The sequence below is a fragment of the Podarcis raffonei genome, chromosome 4, assembly GCF_027172205.1.
Source record: "Podarcis raffonei isolate rPodRaf1 chromosome 4, rPodRaf1.pri, whole genome shotgun sequence".
Taxonomy (NCBI): Eukaryota; Metazoa; Chordata; class Lepidosauria; order Squamata; family Lacertidae; genus Podarcis; species Podarcis raffonei.
The window spans coordinates 78,242,970-78,252,920 of NC_070605.1; the positions used below are offsets into that span (position 1 = coordinate 78,242,970).

General features: G+C 44.0%; 1 pseudogene; it reads left to right on the top strand.

Moving 5' to 3' along the window:
* The first annotated feature begins 7,238 nt into the window (after positions 1-7,238).
* On the top strand, positions 7,239-9,571 carry LOC128412404 (septin-10-like; annotated as a pseudogene).
* Positions 9,572-9,951: the final 380 nt, after the last annotated feature.

Sequence of the window (9,951 nt, forward strand, 5' to 3'; positions counted from 1 at the left end):
CATTTCCGCAGTCACACAATCAATCAGTAGCTGAACTGGGTTCCACACAGTCACAAAAACAAATTAACCGAAAAAGCCTCAAAAACAAAAAACCAAAATAGATAGCAAAAACAAAATCGCCAAACTTAATCTGTTCCAGAAGTCCGTTTGACTTCCAAAATGTTCGAAAAACAAGGCGCAGCTTCTGATTGGTGCAGGCACTGCGGAAGCAATAGCCAACAACTGTATTGGACATTCGGCTTCCAAAAAACGTTTGAAAACTGGAATACTTACTTCTGGGTTTTCAGAGTTTGGGAACCAAGGCGTTTGAGTACCAAGGTGTTTGAGAACCAAAGTACCACTTTAATGGCAATGGCGCCCACCTGAGAGGTGCCGGAACTGAGTTCCAGTGAGTTCTGGCTGGAAAAAGCCCTGAGTGCATGACTAACCATTAGCAAAAGTTTACTTATATTTTAGCAATTTAAAAAACAGAGACACCACCTTGCCGACAAAGGTCCGTATAGTTAAAGCTATGGTTTTCCCAGTAGTGATGTATGGAAGTGAGAGCTGGACCATAAAGAAGGCTGATCGCCTTAATTAATTAATGCTTTTGAATTATGGTGCTGGAGGAGACTCTTGAGAGTCCCATGGACTGCAAGAAGATCAAACCTGGATATCTTAAGGAAATCAGCCCTGAGTGCTCACTGGAAGGACAGATCCTGAAGCTGAGGCTCCAATACTTTGGCCACCTCATGAGAAGAGAAGACTCCCTGGAAAAGACCCTGATGTTGGGAAAGATGGAGGGCACAAGGAGAAGGGGACGACGGAGGACGAGATGGTTGGACAGTGTTCTCCAAGCTACCAGCATGAGTTTGACCAAACTGCGGGAGGCAGTGGAAGACAGTAGTGCCTGGCGTGCTCTGGTCCATGGGGTCACGAAGAGTCGGACACGACTAATGACTAAACAACAACATTTATATTTTACATGGGCAAACAGGAACGGCATCACAAATTGCTATTAAGAGATTCATTAGAGAATGAATGCTTCTCTGGAAACATCCTGCTACCATGTGAATTGCCCGTTTATGTATTTGCAGGTGCTGTTGGTTCCATTTACAGGGATGGGGAAGGGAAGGGCAGTGGCGAAGTCGGAGCTGTGTGGGCACAGGGGCAGCACCAGTCCTGAGCTCTGGCTGGTGCACTTGGGGCTTGGGCAGCCCCAACCTTGCTGTCACCTTGCTTGTCCCAGTCCTCTCAGTGGCAGTGCCCCTGTTGGGAAGGTGGCTGTGTGACCCCACACAGGCTGCTCCTACGTTTGTATGATGCCCAAGTGCCAAAATTACACTTGTTTGTTGCAACAGCTTCCCAGCCACGGCCATTCTCATTGCACTTCAGTCCTAGCAGTCTCCTGGCTCAGGACGTCTGCAAATTGCTCTGCCTGGCTGTTTACTCCAACTCCTGTGCTCTGGAGGGAGGGAAAGCACACTGGGCAGGGGGGCTGCTCTATTTCTTTATCAACACAAGCTGTTGCCTTCCAAACGTCACCCCTCACCCCCTTTGTTCCGTAGCTGCGTATTTGCCTCCCATCAACACCTGTCTCCTTTTCAAATCAATTCTAAGTCAATCAATAACCTAAACAGATAAGCCATGTGTCTTCTTGGCTTAACATGCACGCATTCAATACAACTTAGTTAAATAATCAAATGATGAGTCATCAGCTCTTTTGCCGAACGTCTGGAACTCTTGACACTGTCCAATCTGTTCCACTCCTGGAGACTTTATTTTTCATGTCAACAATAGAGCCCTGTCCCCTAGAAACGCTGCTATCGGTGCATTCGGGCACAGATTAATTTTCAACCTGATTGCTGGTGACACACATGCATGCTCTGTAGCACAGACCATCTGACAGCTCACACTCTCGATTAGGCCAGTTTAGACCACATATTTGTGTTGGTTGAGCACACACCAACACTGGCCTTTGTAAGTTCGGTACAACTTCTGGACACGGCCTCCTCACATGCATTTTATGTGTTCAGCCACAATTTTGGGGGTAGGAGAGTCTGTAGCACAGGAATAGAGCACCTGCTATCCGGGCAGAACTTTCTAGACAGAAAGTTGTATCTTCCTATTAACAAATCTGTCTGGAAAAAGAGAAATACACATGCACCAAGGTAAAATTGTGTGTTAAGCTAATACTTAGAATGCATAGATCATACAGAAAAGTCAGGTGCTCCCAGGTGAGAGCTGGGACGGCTCACCCTTTTTCTGTTTGGAACTAAAGTTGAGATATACCTGTGAGAGAAGGCTGAATTCTTCTGTCTTCTTTTTCTTTTCTTTCTTTCTTTTTCCATTTCTTGTTTTTCCTTATTTTTGTGCTTAGATTAGTTTGTTTTTTTTATTGTGTTATGAAAAGTCCTAATATAACTTGATATTTTTTTAAAAGAAAGATCATGTAGGAAAGTCAAGATACTTTCCACACATTATCTCATTAATCCATCTGACAACCCTATAAGGTTGTCAAGCCAATATTACTATTTAATATAGTGAGGGTGGGGTGTGAGAAAAGACTCAGTTGTCAAGGCCAACTAGGGAGTTCTCGGGAGAGGCAAAATATGAACCAAAGGGTTCCTATTGCACAACTCAGACTCATGGTCCTTTTTCTACACTAGCTCTCTAGTGATGCATCGTATCTGGCCTTCATCATTGGCTGGGGCTGATGGGAAACTGTAGTCCAAAATTTTTGGAGAGCATCAGGTCGAGGATGAATGGGTTAAACCCTTCAGCACTTTACTAAAGCTGCACAAGTCCATTCGCACAGTGTGGGAAGACTATTTTTCCTGTTTCGTATTTATGAAAAGCAACCTAGTAAAAAAGACATGAAAGTAACAAACAGATAAAAGTATTTTACTATATATATTATATATGCAGAGGCGAATATTGAAGACCTGTTACTGCTCCAGTCCTGTTGCAATCTACAAAACAACTGGCTGAAGACATCTTACTATCTTTAAAAGTATACAAAAAGGTGGGGTTTTTTTTTAAATGCATAATTACTGTTTTCTGGTACAGAATTCTCTATGTCTATCAAGTGCAGTACTGTTGGTTTATTTGTTTAAAAGCATTTATATACCATTAAATATTTCTTTCTTTCTTGCATTTTAAATGCTTTATTATTCATTTTCCATATGTATACAACATGTAGTTATCTTCATTTTAATCAGTTCAATAACCATTTAATATTTCAATCCTATTAGGGTTGCTACTCCCCCCCACTTACAGAATTCTGGTGCTTTTAGTAAGCAACAATTCAACAGATGAAGCTTTTTCTCCCACAGAGAAGTGGGAGCAGCTTCCCCTGCCAAATTTCTGTTCACCTTGCAACTATTAAGAACCCTTCCATAAAACAGCAGACCTGTGATTTGTCGCTTATCTTTATTGGCATCTCAATGGCATAGAAATGTTCCACTTCATTTACACAATTTGTTTTTTATTTCCTGAGGTAAACCGGCGAGTGTGCCTTGTGTCCTTCAGCAAAAGTTTGCCTTCGTGGGTCCTGCAGGAATCTTGGTTGAATAGAGTCTATTTAATAAATTTCCCAACCTCTGCTCCCTTAAGTGAAACTTGATCTGCAGATTTGAGAAGAAGGGCAGGGAACCTGCCAGCTCCTGTAATATTTGACTGGCTAGGGCTGGTGGGAATTGGAGCCCAAAAACATGGGGAGGGCCACATGTCCCCCCACTCCCTTCCTAGAACAAGATGGCACTAATCTTTGTATCATGAAGGGTTTAACAGGAGCTTGATCTGCAGAAATCCCCAAGTTAAAGGCATAAACACAGATCCCGTTATGTGCTTTTTCTTGTTTTGGTGGTAGACGCCACCTTCCCTGGAGAAATTAAACAGTCCCATTCAGCAATGGCCTTTTGGATCTCAGTGAAGGCCATACCATTCCAGGAAGCTGAGGGAATCTCAGTGTGGTTCGATAGCCATGCATGCATATTTCTAAAACTACTCTTTGTTCATTAGGATTTCAGGGCAATGTGCAATTCAAACAGAAAAGAACAACTGTGCAGAACATCTCTGAGAAATTTATTTTTAAAAAAGTCTTCAAAAAACAGTTTGTCCTTCAAATCAGATAAAACCAACCAACACAGCAATCCTAAAAACACCCAAATGCACTCAGATTGCTCTCCCAGATATGTCTGTGTAAAGATGTGTGTCTTCACTTGCTAACACAATTGCTAAAAAATATATATCAGAAAGGGGAATATTTTGTCATTCCAGATCATGGTAATACACACCAGGTCATCCACAATTGAATCATGGCTGACTAATCCTTTGTTATGGACTGACAAAGTATTTGTTAATAGCATCACCAGGTGGAAAAGTTGATTAGACTGACAACCCAAACCTTGTGGGTTGAGGGATAGCCTGGAAGAGTTGACAACGTTTATATATATTTGTGGACCCTTCTTGTCACCTGAGTTGGCCACCCTGTCTGGCACCATATTTCTTGCTTCTCTAAGGGTCCCTCAAGAAACTTCCCCTTCTCCCTAGCCTTTTAAAAATTATTGTATTGGGGAAAGTGAATGACCGCTATAGGTTTTTATCCCAGTTTTCTGTTTTTCATTCTGTTTTCCTGATAGGTTATTGTGATGCTTTTATATTTTACAATTGAGGGCTTTTTAAAGTCGGGGGGGGGGAAATAAAAATGAAAAATAACAAGCCAAACTACCATCCTCCGTATTAAAATGCTACATCTCAGAAGAGTAAGGCTAAGCACATCTTGCAGAGCAGAGAGGCCTGTTTGAGTATCAGATAATGGTTCACTCTCTTCTAACATCTAGGTAAATTACTTCTTACCTATGCATATTATCAAGAAACCATTTCACTCCTCCCACACTGAAGAGAATGGTGGAAAAGTGAGAGTGGGAGGCTGGCTCGATCAGTTTTAACTCTCCTTTTCAGGCAAAAGCACCACCAGTTGTATTTCCATTGTAAATAAGCATTGCAAATTAGTTTTTAGCCAACTTTCCATTTGCGGTTTCTAAGTGCCATGATAATAAACCACTATGGTGCTGCACCTGCTTCCATCTGTTTATATATTTAAAAAATCCTTTATATGATGTGCATGGAAATTTGAGGTCTTGGGGCCAGACCCCCATGTGTTTCCAATCTGACCCCAAGCATTGTCCATGGCCACAAGGACTCATCTACTTGAGCTTCTCAGCTGCTTTCTATCAAACTAAGGCATATGCCAGTGTTTATCACCATGCCATGAAAAGCTTCACCTCCTACTTACTTCCTATCAAATCTCTAGAGAAGGTAAGGCAATGTTTTCTTTCCCTGATCAGATACGACAACCCTGCTGTTGACTCACATGAGTCAGCAAGCATAGTGTTCATCCTTCCGTTCAACCCAGGGTATTTTTCCTGTATTCAGATCTCTCTCTCTCTCTCTCTCTCTCTCTCTCTCTCTCTCTCTCTCTGTGTGTGTGTGTGTGTGTGTAATTTATATTTAAAGGGCAGCATATGCATGGACAGCTTGTAATTCTAACACACTGTATTTCACCAAGAAAAGTAATAATAACCAAGAAATAAAAGCAAAATAAGCTGCATGCAACTTACTGTGTTGTATCCAACCCTGCTGTTTTACACATGCAGCAGACTTCTGCATGTGCAATGGAATTATCTCATCTGTGAGTGGCAAGGAAAATTAGGTATATATACAAGAGATTTATATGACTGGCAAGATCATACAATGCATTGGATGCAGTGCATTCAAATGGCTCCTTGTGAGTAAGATTACTCCTAGTGAGGAAGGGCTGTCAGAACACCTGTGAGCACTGGCAGCTGGGATTAGGTATACTTATGAAAACATAAGAAGAGCCTGCAGGATCCGGCCAATGGCCCATCTAGTCCAACATCCTGTTCTCACAGTGGCCAACCAGATGCCAGCAGGATTCGAGCACAAGAGCACTCTCCCCTCCTGAGGTTTTCAGCAACTAGTATTCAGAAGCATTGCAGCCTCCGAATGCAGAAGCAGAGCGCAGCCATCACGGCTAGTAGCCATTGATAACCCTCTTCTCTGGGAATTTGTCTAATCCTCTTTTAGAATCATAGAATCTTAGAGTTGGAAGGGACCATGACATCCATGGCAGATGGCCGCTTTAGCTGAGATTCCTGCTTTGCAGGGGGTTGGACTAGACAACCCTCGAGTCCTTTCCATCTCTAAGATTCTAAGATATTAAAGCCATCTAGGTTGGTGGTGGCCATCAACTGTAGATTGATGGAAGCGAGTTCCATAGTTTAACTATGCACTGTGTGGAGAAGTGCTTGCTTCCAGTGTTTACTTTTAGCTTCCCAATAGCTAGAACTATGCAAGTCTCTAGCTTACTGCCACTGGACTTGTCTTGCCTAGATTGGATCTCCTCTGCTGCTGACCGCTGGGCTACCAGCTCCTGACACTTCCCCTTGGACACGTTTTAAACTCCAACTAATTATTTGCATCTGCCCCCATTTGTCTTCGGCTTTGCATGCTTATTATGTCAGTGTTTTGCAATCTCGTTGGATTTATTGGACTCTGTAGGCTTGGGGGCTACCCCGAGACGACACCTGCAGAAACTGGGCAGGTTGATTTGTAACTGTTGGGTTCTGTTGAACTGTAAAGGTAAAGGTAAAGGGACCCCTGACCATTAGGTCCAGTCGTGACCGACTCTGGGGTTGGGGCGCTCATCTTGCTTTATTGGCCGAGGGAGCCGGCGTACAGCTTCCGGGTCATGTGGCCAGCATGACTAAGCCGCTTCTGACGAACCAGAGCAGCGCACAGAAACGCCGTTTACCTTCCCGCCAGAGCGGTACCTATTTATCTACTTGCACTGTGACATGCTTTTGAACTGCTAGGTTGGCAGGAGCAGGGACTGAGCAACAGGAGCTCACCCCGTTGCGGTAATTCGAACCGCCGACCTTCTGATCGGCAAGTCCTAGGCTCTGTGGTTTAACCCACAGCACCACCCGCGTCCCCCTGTTGAACTGTAGGCATGTATTAATAATAACTTAATTTGTTCACATCTCCCTTGACTGCAGTGTAACAATCCCCCTTTTATTCTTTGCTGCAATGTTCTTGGAAGTAGCGCTTCAGATTTACATATAGGAGACATAATTGAAGGTTCTGAAGCATCTTCTGCTATTTTAGGTACATCTCCCTTGTTCCTGTATTCTTCTGATGTGCCCTGGCAGCTGCACTATCAATCTGATATTGGAATGAGAGCACCCTCTAATTCACCGATCGATTATCAGGATGCGAGGACATAGAGCTGCCGATCCTTATCCTTGTCTGGTCATGTTGGTTTTGATAGTTTATCAGATCAATCACTTAGCAAGTCTATCAGCCAGGGTTTCTGCTTCAACATTCTCTGTACTGGGGAGACAGGATCTGGGAAATTGAGTTTGATAGTTTAATACCAGTTTTGATGACTGTGTGTCAACACACTTTCAGCTGAAAGTAAGACTTAAAGCTTAGACATATGAACCCCAGGAAAGCAATGATTGGTTGAAAGTGACAAATGTAAATACTGTTGGATTTGGTGACCAAAGAAACAAAGAAGGCAGCTACCAGCTATTAGTGAGCTACATAGATGAGTTACCATATTTTTCGCTCCATAGGGCGCACCGGACCATAGGGCGCACCTAGTTTTTAGGGGGGAAATTAAGGGGGGGGATTATTATTTTTCCCCAGCCCCAAAGAGCAAAGAAGCCAAGACAGCCAGTGGGATCCATCCTGCTGACTGTCTTGGCTTCCTCTTTAGCCACGCACAACCTCACCAGCTGGGAGAGGCTGTGCGCGGCTTTGGCAGAAGCCAAGACAGTGAGCGGGATGGATCCTGCTCGCTGTCTTGGCTTTGTTTTTAGCTGTGGGGCTGGGGCGGGCGAAGCCTGAGCTTCCCCCGACCCCAGCCCCCAGAACAGGTCCAGGAGCGGTGGCAAGATTGCGCGCAACCTCGCCGCCGCTCCCAGAGCTTGCGGGGCTCCCAGCCCCAGAACAGGCTGCTATTCGCAAGCCTTCAGAGCCTGGCGGGAACTCCCGCCGCGCTCCGAAGGCTTGCGGATAGCTTCCTGAAGCCTGGAGAGCGAGAGGGGTCGGTGCACACCGACCCCTCTCGCTCTCCAGGCTTCAGCGAAAGCCTGCATTCGCTCCATAGGACGCACACACATTTCCCCTTCATTTTTGGAGGGAGAAAAGTGTGTCCTATAGAGCGAAAAATACGGTACATAGATGTGGCATTTGAGGCCTACCTCCAGGAATAACGAAAAATTGAATGCTCTTCGTTTAATTGCCATGACCCTCACATCCATGTGTGCCTGTATTTAATTCACTGACAAAGCATTCCTTCAAAACTCTTGATCTAGTAAGCATGAAAAAACTTGATTGCAAGGTGAACATTATTCCACCTTTTGCCAAAGCAGATAGAATTTCTAAATCTGAACTACAGGAGTTTAAGATGAACACCATGGGTGAACTGATCATTAATGGAGTTGAAATATAGTAGTTTCCAACGAATGATGTCAGCATTGCTAAGAATGCCGACATGAATGAACATTCGGCATTTGCTGGAGCGGGGAGCATGGAAGAGGTAAAGACAGGAACCAAAACAGGAAAAGCTCTCCCGTACCTTTCATAGAAGTGCAGAGAGAGAATCACTGTGATTTTGTAAAGCTCTGGGAAATGTACAAAAAGGGAGGATTTGAGAGCAAACATCCACATGTCCCTGTGCCATGACAAACTGCAATTAGAAGAGATGGACTTCCAATATGCTGGTCTAAAAAACAAACCTGTCAGGATCCCAATACACAAATAGCAAAAAAGACAACTCCTTGAGGAAGTCTACAGAACACTTATGAAGCTAAACAACATGGATTCCTTGGTGAATTGCAGCGGAAAGAAGATGTGCAATCTCAGTCTCAAAATTGGCAAGGAGTCATACATGCCTGGATAATATTGGCATCCAACATATCCTTTTGTAGCCCCTTTGCTAGCTGATACAATGGAAGTGGAATAGTATGATTCCCCCTCCCTTTGGCTGGGTGATGATTTGTGACAATCCAATGTCTTGCTCATTTGGCTCTACCCAAATCTAGGGGGTGATGTTGGGGGCAGGGAATACGACCATGCCTTTCCAATAGCCTCAATACATTTGTCTCACGTGCATAGCTTGCACTTCACTTGTACGATCTTTCCCCCAGATGCCATTTCTCTCGTCTAGCGCTCTTCTGGCTCGCAAACTGGCACCTGTGCTTCATGCTGTGCAAGCATGATCTTCTCATATATCCCTCATATCCATCCTTGTGCAACAGCTCGTCACAGATAAACAGTTACAGGGTACTTTGCCGGATTTCAGCATGGAAGACAAACTGAGATTGTAAAACCATTTCAGCATGGAAGACAAACTGGGATTGTAAAACCATTTTTGATCCTTCCAGGACTCCACAATATACAAAACTGGTACCTGTTGAAATTTTCTACCTGTCCATCCTGAAACTCTTTCTTCTATATTAGGTTCAGTTATCACAGCTGCCTCTTCATGAGCTTCTCCTAAATTCTCTGTTGCTCAATCACAACATTTAGCACAGCTTTCCAGTTTCTCCTAATAACTACCCTCATTAAGCAGTACTGCTATGTTTTCCGCATCTTCCTAATAATGCTGTGGTGCATTAGTTCCTATTACACTGAGGGAAGCTCTGATAGTGAGCAATCTCCTTGATGGTCCACTTCCTTTCCCGTGATCTCTGTTCCCATTTCCACAGAACCAGTCTGTGCAATGGTGCCAGCATTTCCAGCTACAACTTGCACCAATCTCTCAGTAGCTTGGCAACCCATTTTACCACCGCAATAACAGAAGAGTATTCCGTGCCATCTGCACTCCACTGCAAAACAGGTCTTACATTCCTGTTACAGCAATATATCCTCCTGTCTCTG